The 12,211-nt window shown below is 38.9% G+C and overlaps 1 long non-coding RNA gene across 1 annotated transcript; it reads right to left on the bottom strand.

The window, feature by feature from the left end:
- Nucleotides 1-1,899: 1,899 nt before the first annotated feature.
- On the bottom strand, nucleotides 1,900-6,562 carry LOC142742827 (uncharacterized). The gene is made up of 4 exons (XR_012881447.1): nucleotides 6,497-6,562; nucleotides 5,802-5,864; nucleotides 3,989-4,085; nucleotides 1,900-2,819 (listed from the first exon to the last, which is right to left on the bottom strand). It is a non-coding gene; the product is annotated as an uncharacterized LOC142742827 (long non-coding RNA).
- Between the last annotated feature and the right edge of the window lie 5,649 nt (nucleotides 6,563-12,211).

Genomic DNA, 12,211 nt, shown 5'->3' on the forward strand with positions numbered 1-12,211 from the left:
TCTGTCAACAGGGAGTTATGTCTCTGTTTTTTAATACTTTATTAGCGCCCTTGCAATGGCAGTTGTCTGTTTGACAACATCCATTGGTTAGTGTTAGCCAGTAAAAAGGCTAGCACTTACCCCCCATTATTACCCCGGTATCCACCGCCAACAGGGTACCGGGAAGACCCAGGTACATCTGTAGTGACGGTCGGGCACAGAGGCGGCCGCAAGCTGGTATTATTAGGCTGGGAAGAGCCAAAGACAGTGGGCCTTCCCACCCTGGTAATGCTATGCTGCGGCTGCTTTATTTTATCTGGCTGGTTATGAAAATGGGGGGGACCACACATCATTTAATAATTTTTTTTAAACAATTATATGTTTGTACATTGTAATCAGATCACCCCTCAGCCATCTTTTTTCAAGACTGAATAAACCCAAGTTTGATCATTTTTATTGGTACTACAATCCACCCATTCCCTTAATTACCTTGGTCGCCCTCCTTTGCACTTACTCTAGCTGAGCTATGTACTTATACACAGGTGTCCTTAATGGCCTGTGGATATCCCTCCTTTACTGACCATGCTATGTTTTATTAAAGGAATTCCTAAATATACAAATAAAGTATACCCCAATCAACGAAATACGAGTTACCAAGGCTGATCGACCAATAGCCTATACAGCCCTTAGGAAAACACAAATGCCTCAAAAAAATTATCAGATTTTATTGGCTCAAAGAAACCATAATAAAAACAACAACGATCCACTTACATAAAAACACACACACATGAAGACAATTAAAACACCATCAAGAGTGGGGGCTATAAACAGGACATCCAAAATTGCTAGAAATGTATAGAAGTACATGGCACATTGATGCAACAGTTATTTTAATATAATTGCAATGCATAGACAACACCCTTCAGCTGGATACAAATTGCATACAGCTATTTGGTAATATTGGCCAACTATGGCGATAGATGCATGTGGTTATTATCTCATAGACCAACCAGAACTAGACATGTTGAAAGATACTTGTGAGCCTGTTGCTTCCACCTGGAGTACTGTTTTATTATGTGAGTTTATGCATTTTTTTTCCAAAGATTGTTGAGAGATGAATCAAAGATCTAAGCTATGGGGACTTGCAAGGTCAGCAGAAAGTCTATTTCAGATGTATGTTTTTATGTTAAAGAGGATCTGTCACTAGTTTAGTAATTCCCTATCTCCTAGCTAATCTAATGTTTATTATTTTAAAAATTAGGAGCTTTTTTTGAGTTATGCAAATGAGGCTATACTAGCCAAGTGGGCATCAACACCAGCGATTCTCCTGAGGTGGAGCTACCTCACAGCCTCTGACGCTGTCCTATTAGCAGGAAGCTGCTTCACACAGTGTGAGAGACTGAGGCTGGAGGGAAGGGGGATCAGTTAAAATAGCCATATTTCGGACTGCAAACCAGCTAGAACAGTGGTTCTGGTGTCATATGTAAGATGAGATCTTTCATATGCCACAGCCCGAGGTATGGCTATTTTAAGCTATGGCTATCACAGTTCTGGCTGTGAAACAACCGGAGGTATCACCAGTTAAAGACACAGTCAAGAATCGGAATTGTATATGCATATAGTATACAGCTTCCGATCCCGACTGTGTTTTCAACTGGTGAGATCTAGAACTGCAATCCTTGGGCCATATCAAAGATTCGAATCTCATCTTTCATATGCCACCAGAACCACTGTTTTAGGTGGCCCACAGCCTGAGATATGACTGTTTGAAGTAATCCCCCTTCTCTCCAGCCTCAGTCTTTCAGATTGTGTGAGGCAGCTTCATGCTAATAGGACAGTGTCAGAGGCTGTGAGGTAGCTCCACCTCAGGGGAATCGCTGGTGTTGACGCCCCCTTGGCTAGTATAGCCTCATTTACATATCTCAAAAAAGGCTCATACTTTTTTAAAATAATAAAAGTTTTGGGACACAATTTTCACTATCATTATCACTATGGCAGCGCCTATTAGATTATCTAGGAGATAGGGCGTTACTAAACTAGTGACAGATCCACTTTAAAAAGTGAGGAGCCAAAATGGATAATTCAATATAACTGCTTAGACTGCAAGATTATGACGGTATGAAAAAGATGTTTTAGACAAGTTAGAGACCATGATCTTCTCTAAAACCTGTTTATACATAGAAATCCTGTAAAAGTGATAGTGCATGAGGAACTTACAGATGTAGCAGAGCAAAATGTAATAGTGAATTGTTTATTTTCTGTGTAAAGATAACTCATTAAGGAAGATTTATTAATATTGGTGCATGTCTATGAATCTGTCCTAGACTAAAAACAACACCAGCTTGGGCCTCACATTTTTTAAGACACTTATGGAAAAGTGGCGAAATGTGTTAATAAATGAGTCACACTCAGTGAATCACCGCCCACATTTTTCAACGCATTTGTGTGTGCCAGAAAATGTTGCGCAGCGGCTTCATAAATATTGTCCTACAAAACTATTTTTATCAACATATTTACACCACAATTGGTCTAAATTCATTGAAAAATCTGCCACAATATATTTAGCTATGGAAAACGACATATTGTGACATTTCAATGAGTCGTGTTAAATGACACACTCAGTAGCAGAACCTCATCCCTTTGCTGTGACTAATTTCCTGTGATTTAATGAGATGAATATAAAACAATTAAATAAATGAAAGCACATTAAACCATATATAGGTGCATTGTCAACCTTAGAACATCTAGAGAAAAAAAAATATTAACGTTTATAATTCAGTTTTTAGAATAGTATTCATAATCTGTGGAATGACTGTTCTTCGGTTTCTGATTTCTTGTTTCTGTAAAAAATAATGAAAAAGCAAAATGTAAAAATAAAATAGACAATAGAGCAAAAACCAAAAAAAATTCCATGTGAAACCTAGGAAGCACAGATTACTGCTGCTATAGGCCGGGTTCCTGAACTGAAGAGCTAACTTTTCTTTTCCTGCGAATGTGTATGAGGGGAAACAATATGGTCACAAGAGATTTTCTTTCCCTGATTGACATAATAGTGACTATGAAGGGTGTTTTTTTTGTTTTTTTTTAAACATATTTCTTCACCCTGCAGAGCTATTCCTTGGGAGAAAGTTCTATGGTGATCACAGTACTCCCTCCTTTCCAGTTGTAAAGGCACCGGCAGGGCAAGTCTTGGGCCCACTTTGTTCGTAGTGGGCCCAGAAATTTCTCCTGGTGGCCCTTGGTACAGGGATAACTAATGCGAATAGCAGAATAGTTCTCAGCTCTCACGTGACCATGACCCAGGAGACCGGAAGATTGTGGTCAAGTTACCCTATAACATTTCACAAATCCTTTTCATGACATCATGCATTATAAATCTTAAAATTACTGTAGGAAATAATATTGATATTTAGTACTTAATAAAATAGACATGAAGATTTGAAACTTTTTTTAAAGGGAATCTGTCAGCAGTTAAACTGCTGACAGCGCTATATAGAGGACGGGTAGCGCAGTGTAACCATACCTGGGGTGACGGTCATGCAGGGTGCATGATTGAGAAATACAAGTTGTAATGTCCCTGGCACAAGGTTGCCCTGGAGAAGATTCAGTAAAGAGAGCCTGGGGAACTGCACGTGAAGGAGACTTTCTGTGGCACTCGCTGCGCAGAGAACATTAAAACATGGATTTTTTGGTCATGCCGCCTGCATGACCCTCAACTCAGGTGTGGTGACATTGCTCCCCCCCCCATCCTCTATAAAGTGCTGTCAGCGGGTTCAAGGGGTCAAAACCTCTGACAAATTCCCTTTAAAGCTTTGAAGAACCCATTTATAAGCTAATAGGATTCCATACTGCTAATATTTCTAAAGTTGTTGTTTCTTTTAAATGGCAATGGTGAACGTTATATGCGCCAATAAGAGTAATACATCGCTGTTCAAACTACCATTCTGTCATAATTCAGTAGCAGAAAATATCATCAATGAACAAACACATACATGTATTGTGAAAGTACCTTAGGTGAATCTTAATAAGGTGGATCCCAAATATTAGAAAAATAAAAATCAAGACAATGAGTTTACCAATGAGTACACTTCCATATAACTTGATACCTGTGTTTAAAAAGAGAAACTACAGTCATTTCATTGTATTTGTCTGTGCTAAAAAAATACATGTACAAAGTTGAAATTTTAATCTATCTATCTATCTATCTATCTATCTATCTATCTATCTATCTATCTATCTATCTATCTATCTATCTATCTATCTATCTATCTATCTATCTATCTATCTATCTATCTATCTATCTATCTATCTATCCATCCATCTTATCTAGAGATAAGTTTAATAACAGTAGTCCCAGGACTGAAAGTTGGGGTACATGATGTACGCAACATCTCTCTGGATAAGGTTCTTTGGTCAGTTTACTATCAAATTACAAACTCACCTGAAAACCTAGATTCTTTTTTTTTTTAATATGGATACCACAATTGCTTTGCGCCAATCCCTTGACAATAGGCCAATAGAACACAATAACACTTCGCGATTATTTAGAAGTGATACATGCTCTAACCTTGGCTTTTCGGCATTTATATATTTAAAATTTTTGGATGGGATTTGTCTTGCTGTGTTTGCCAACCTGCCTTTTATTTTGTCATTTTTATCCAGTGTGTGGGAGGAAACCCAGAACCTGGAGGAAACCCATGCAAACACGTGAGGGAACATACAAACTCTATGTCGATGTTGTCCTTGCTCGGTTTTTAATCCAGGATCCCAGTACTGCAAGGCAACAGTGCTAACATTAATGACCTATCCTTAGGACGGGCCATCAATGTTTGATCAGTAGGGGTCTAGCTTTTTTAAGGGGAAAAATTGTGATTTTTAATTTTATTACTTGGAACTTTTACTTTTTGATTTTTGTACAACATTTTTTTTAGCTTTTTTTTTTTTTGTCCTACTAGGGACATGAAGATCCAACTGTTGTATAGTTGTTATAATACCCTGCAATACTTATGTATTGCAGGGTATTATACCTGTCAGTTTCACACTGACGGGCAACATATTAGGTCCTGCTTCTGGCAGGACCTAATTGCCTTCCGCAGATGGCAGACCCAAAGGCCTTTCTTAGGCCTCCGGTTGCCATAACAATCATCAGCATCCCGCAACAATCACGTAGCATGGTGCCAATGTTGTTGTAACTCCTTAAATGCGGCGGTTTCTATTGACCGCTGCATTTAAGGGGTTAATCGGTGGGGATTACGGCTGTGATCCCACCCGATGTCTTCCCTCAGTACTATGGCTGCTAGTAGCAGCCTGTACTGAGAGATGCCAGGCTGCAAGGATGCCCGTGTGATCCATCATCAGCACACGTAGATTAAGGGGCTGCAGGCACAAGGACCAGCGCTGCAGCCCGTTAATCTACTTGGGCCGGTCAGGAAGGGGTTAATCAAAATAAGTTATTGACTAATATCTTAATTTAAAGAGTTATCTTATGAACCCTTTTCGGTTCAAACCCTCCCATATCTACCAGAATATGGTATATATAAATGTTAAGCATGAATTTGTGCCGTAATGTAATTCTTATCTAATTTTTCACATACATTCTCACCCCATTGCCTCCTTGGTTCCGTAGTGGGCTTGTGGGCAGGCATCAGTACCGTACCACTTGACTACCCACTGGAGCCACAGCCCCAGTCTCCCTTTCCTGCGAGCTGCAGCAAAAGTTACCCTCCTATGATCTGTTTCACTGACAAGCAGAGAGTACCACAATATTTTCACATCTGACAAGTTATTTACTATGACTCCAATTCCTTTTATTTTCTTTTTACCTTGTTTTGATAGGCCATAGACAGCTGGAGAATTTTGTGTCTGACAGTCGCGACTGTTTCCTTCTAAATAAATTAAGCAAAGAAAATTATTTTGTTGCATTCCAATAGCAGGTTTAATTGAAAAAAAAATGTTACTCTATCAGTAGCACCAGGGTTGTGACTGTAGAGAGTGCACAGGAAGCAGTTGCACCCAGGCCGTGGTGCCTGAGGGGGCCCAGAGGCCCATCTGCCACATAGGAAGACACCAGTATTATAAATGGCACATGGTAGCTGAGGGGCCTTGTTACAGATTTTGCATTGGGGTCCAATAGCTTAAAGACTCTGAGTAGCACCAAGTTGTCATTGGTAAGAAAGTTAATAAGGAGGTGAGTTACTGTTTACAGACTGTCATATCTGAAGGAAGATCAGGGAAGCCGTGACTTCCAAGTGGCCACCAACGACATATAGATTTTTCATGACAGCCTTCAATTTATCTACAGGCTCTAGGGGGAATTTGATACCTTTCTACAGCTTTGGCAAACTACCGATACCACGTAATAGTAGTCTTAAACCCACTGTACAAAGTTAGATATAAATGAGGTATTGAAAAACTTGAGTAAAGACTTGAGTAAAAGTATATATAGTGCATATGCATATAACTAAATAACTTTTGTAGGTTATAAACACTTTTGTACTTTGGTACAAATGTATCTCACCTTCTAATGTCAAGAAGACCTCGACACTTTTAAGTGATAGAAACTCCTCTCCTAATATATTCACAAGTTAATGACAAACTGATTAACTTGCCTAGTTGCTAAAATTTCCCCTCCGTTGCGATACAAATGATATCCATTGATGAGGGAGAAGGAAGGATTCAGTATTTCGCATACAATCTCTACTTGCCTACTTTGATTCTGAAGGCTTTTTGCATACCTTAAGATTGGAGTTGGAGGCAAGTCTGAAATATACAAAAATATTCTGATATAAGCAATTATATTTGGAAATAATAAGCAACTATGACAATTGCATCCCATTGTGACAAATGCAACAATTGTAGCATGGAACTTAGTCCAGAATTGTAGGGTATCACTGATTATCATTATTAAAAAATATAACTTTACAATTGCATGCAAGGAAAATCGCATATATATTGCATGAAAACTTAAAATACTGTTTTCTTTAAATTTTTGTTGCAGCAATTTATGTGGCATCTGTCACATTGACCCTCAATGAGGAGCTATAGGTTTACACCTTTAATCATATAGGGAAGTCAGCAATGATACGAATATTTACCACTTCATTACTGTACTTTTGGTTTATTATACTGATGTTTTTGTGTCGTTTGAGGTCAACACGTATTTCTATTTAAAACAATTGAATTTGTTTTTACATGTTTCCCTCTGACTTTTTGTAGTAAAATTTAGAGGTGAATGATGAAAGTATGAAACATATGTTAATGGAGCCTTATAGAATATGTCCACCTTCATAACTTTTTTTTTTATTGTCCATATGCATCCTAAATTAAATTGATTAAAAATGTTGTTTTGTTTCTACAATTTCTCTGCAGACCTATGTGTCTCCATGGTAACAGACTACAAACAAACAAATCCTGTGTAGTCTGATTCTGCAGACATACTTGCTGTTATCTGCCCCCTTTTTATACTAACACACATTTGCTAGGTTACCATGAAGTAGGGTAAAGATAGCAGAGAGTATGACCGCAGAATCACACTACACAGGGTTTGTTTGTAGTCTTTTACCATAGTCTGTCTATAAAAACAAAACTATAGATTTTTTTAGGCCCTATTGGAAAGTTGCTTTATTTTTTTCATTTTAAATGTTTTGAAGCAATGAGAAAAAATTATTGCAAATGTGGACATATCCTATAACGCTTATCCATCGCAGATGCACAGGTATTTATTGCCTCCTGATCTGTTTTCTTTTTGTATGGCAGATGGCTAAATGGAGGCATGGCTGAGATAAGGGGTAAGGGATTAGCATCACTAATCTTTATAGCAGACAAAGGTGGGTGCTCTTGCTGCAGCCGGTTACTTTATTTCCAGAGACAGTTCTGGTCTGAGGTTTGTGAGAAGTGGGGAGGATGGCTGAACTTTTGGGACACATATAGAAGAATTATTTCTATATTTTTCACAGCTTTGTTTGCAATATAAAACAGAATAGGATAAAAGTAGGATAATAAGGGAGGAAATGATGGGATTTTATTTTATTATTTTGTCTATTTTCTACATTTACTTTTTCTGTAAACCTCTTAGACTGTGGTAAAGGGTAACTCCAATGTATTGCTACATTTTAAGGCTACAACCTAGATCAAAGTGCTAGTTTACATGACTGTATCTGAGGTCCGTGTTTCCTTTAGTATATTTTTTCCTCAAAATGGGATACATCAACAGGAAGAGGAAAAATCCCCAAAAATACAAATGGGGAACACAAATCTTATATATAAATCTAAGGCCTTGTTAAAATCTCGTTATTTGAAATCATCCGGCGTATGCCCCGAGAAAGCTTCTGGCACATACGCCAAATGTTTTCATAGGACCCCATGCATCTGGCGTATGTCAAAAGAGTGTTCTTTTGGCATAGATCGACATACTGTATAGTGAAGTGTAGTATGCTGCACTTTCAGAGGGATGAAAAAAGGAAAAATCGAGATGTGAATATGCCTCATGCACATAACCATAGGGGTTTTTACGGTCCGCAAATATGGATGCACTTCCGTAGTCATCCGCGGAAGCGCCCATAGACTTCTATGGGCGAGTCCGTGCTGCAATTGCGGACAAGAATAGGACGCTCTATATTTTGCGGATTCCTACAACCAGAAACACATGCATAAAAATACGGAAAGGTGTCCGTGGCCTATAGAAATGAATGGGTCTGCAATTTCATCCGTAACTACCTGATCCGTAATTACGGATGGAAACTACAGTCGTGTGAATGGGGCCACGTGCTTTTGCGGCCGCGATTCCCCCGAAAATCGACGGGAGAATTGTGGCCCCATTCATTTCTATGGGCCCATGCACACGACCATGGTTTCTACGGTCCGTGCATGGTCCAGGAGCCTGGACCGCAGAAAGAACGGGCCTGTCTTATTACAGCCGTGTTCTGCGGTCCAGGCTCATAGGATATAATACACGCGGCCATGTGCAGGGCCCACGATTTGTGGGCGGCTCATGGGTGTCACTCCGTGGCCGGCTGACCCAGAAAATCACGGCCGTGCACATGGCTACGGTCGTGTGCATGAGGCCTTAGATGGACTGTAGCTGTAAAGGAGGTCTAAATGTAACTGTAGTTGTTACAATGTATATTATTAACACCTCCTGAATTTATAATGCAGCTCTTTCTCATTAACACTGGCTATATAGTCAGCAAATATGAATTCCAGCATCTTTGTTTTATATATTCACCACTTTTCTGCTACATTTTACTTGCATTTCATTTAGTTTTTTAAATCTGAGCCGTTGATTTTTGCAACAACAGTTTTGTGATGATTTCCAGGAAGCAACAGGGGACTTTCTTCACTTCAGTTAAAACAAATAGAAAAATAAGTAAAACCTGCAATAAGTTATTGAAGATATATTGCAAAGATACTAGAGTTTATATGTATTTTAGCTTAAGATTATAGTTTATTTTATTTAAACATCTGTCTATCTCTGTCTCGTGCTTTCTTTCTCTCTCTCTTTCTGTCTCTCTGTCTTTCTCTATCCCTATCGATATACATTGGTTATCATATACTAATAATCTGCTTAAATGATATTAAAATATTAGTAATATCTATCTATCTATCTATCTATCTATCTATCTATCTATCTATCTATCTATCTATCTATCTATCTATCTATCTATCTATCTATCTATCTATCTATCTATCTATCTATCTATCTATCTATCTATCTATCTAGTGCTTTCTTTCTCTCTTTCTCTGCCTCTCTCTCTTCCTATTTATCTACACAGTATAATAATAATCTGTTTAAATGGTATTAAAATATTGGTCTTACCTATCACAACTAAAGTCTCCTGGTTGCTAGGATGAGACTCCACTGTGCGCCCTGATATAGCATTCCTATACCGACAGGTATAGTTAGTATTCCTTATTTTAGTATTTGCAAGAGATAAAACACCAAAATTATCAGCCTCATAGATTGGCCTTTCATTTTCATACAGGGTGACTTCCATGGCACTTTGTCCTCTTGGTACGTTACATTGTAATACCACCGATTGATTTACTACAAACACATTTCTCTTGGGTTCAACTGATAATGTTGGAGCAGGTAGGAGTTCTAAAAAGAAAAGATTAAAATCAGAAAAGCGATTAATAGGAATGGTTAAAAAAAAAAAATTAAGATCAGAAAACCGGTTAATAAGAATGGGTAAAATGTTTAATATTTAACACAAATTGCATTGCAATATGAAAACAAACAAACAAACAAACAAACAAACAAACAAACAAACAAACAAACAAACAAACAAATGTGTCAATGTAGAGTCAGACCCTGGGCTCTGTTCACACTTGCGTTAGTTATTTCCCATTAGGTTTTCTTTGCGTTTTGAAGGTCAGCATGTAAGTAGGTAAATATTATTTTGCTCCTTACAAAATGAATTGTAAGTGTATCACGTTAAAATATGTTTATTTGTATTAGCTACATTGTTTTGCGGTTTGTTCATTGCATATAATGTAAATGCAATGTATATTTGGTGTAGTGTACTTTTAGGTAATTTTGCCCTGCACTGTCTGTGCACCTTTGGGGTCCAGGGATTTCAGACTGGCGGACCGCGATACGCAGTAGCGCCACCATAACTTAGCAAATTAGCTGTCAGGAGTAGTGAGCATTTCCTGGCTGCCAGCTAAACAGGAGGAGGTTCTATAAGCAGTGCGAGCCTAGGAAAAGCCTGACACTGTCTTGTTGTGCTCTGTGGTGCTGAAGTGCTGCACAACAATGATGGTAGGAGGGCAAAGAGGAGTAAATATAAGAGAGGGTTTTAATTCCAGAAGTGAGAGTGTGATTATTCTGCATACAGTTCCTGTAGAACCTGTTATGCTCGAGGCCTGTGTGAAAGACGAGGTGCCTGAGGAACCCAGAGAACTTGAAGTGCCATCATGGTACCATGTAGCAAGGCCTGGAAATCGGCATGGAGGAACAGACAGTGAGCTGACAGAGGGAATCAATTACCGCTACAGGGTAGCCAGGGGAAGAAACAGCCAGGGAAGGTGGACTGTCGTTGTAGCAGTGAGGGCAGAAAGTAGCTTCAGTCCTGGGGTGGTCAGCTCTGGGAGGTTAGAGTGGACTGTGTTAGCCGGTGATGAGGCTAACAGAAAGCAGTTTTTAGTTAATTTTTTTACAGTATTCACATTATAAATTACACTATAAATTTGTTGTGCAGGTTATTACGCTCACGATGATACCGAATGTGTGTATATTTTATGTATTGAGACTTTTATTTTAATGTTTATTGTAAAAAATGGGTGTGTATTTTTTACATTTTTTTAATTTAACATTACTTTATTTTTACTTTTTTAATTTTTAAACTTTAATGTACTGGCATATATCGATATGCTAGCACATTAGCCTGTGTACTGATACTACACAGGCAGTTGTTATGACATACCTAAGTATGCTCTTACAACAGGATACAGGGCCAGACAGCCCTGAGGTCCTTCAATGGACCCTGGGCTGTCTGCCTATATATGGTATGTCCCTCGCAATATATATGGTATCTCCCTTTGCATTATCCCCTTGAATGCTGCTGTCAGTGTTGATCGCAGCATTCAGGGGAATAGCAGCAGAGGTCAGTTATAAAGTCTGATCGCTGTCGTTAGAGCGGGGCTGCGGCTGTGTAATACAGCCATTGCCCCGCTCCTGACAACAAGTGTGTGCGCGCGGTCAGCATAAGGTGATGCACTAATGAGTGGCGGCGCCGGCACTGAAGACAGAACATAGGGGTGTTTTGCTCATTAGTGCAGCTCCGGCTTCATCACATCATGCTGACCGCGTGCACACACTTGTCAGAAGCGGGGCAATGGCCGTATTACACAGCCGCAGCCCCGCTCTAACTATCAAAATACATGAATTAACGCTATTGAACTGTTTGAGGGTGCACGGCATCGAAATAGTATTGATGCATCATGCAACCCTACATTGTATTAAACATTTACTTACCTGACCTGCTGTGGTTCCGTCTTATCCTTCTCTGCCGTCCGTTCCCCACACAGCGCAAACAAAATAGTTTTTTCTTTGTAAAAGTAGCAAAATATGAAATTTTTTCCTATTTTCTGTTGTCTAAAACCTGGGTACGTCTTATAGTCAGGTGCGTCTTATAGTCCAAATAATACGGTACATATAGCATAGGGCAAATAGATTTGCAGAATAGAATGGTTTTAGTGTATGGAAATTTAGGAGGAAATCACTTACCTAATA

Source organism: Rhinoderma darwinii, chromosome 1 (assembly GCF_050947455.1).
Source record: "Rhinoderma darwinii isolate aRhiDar2 chromosome 1, aRhiDar2.hap1, whole genome shotgun sequence".
NCBI lineage: Eukaryota > Metazoa > Chordata > Amphibia > Anura > Rhinodermatidae > Rhinoderma > Rhinoderma darwinii.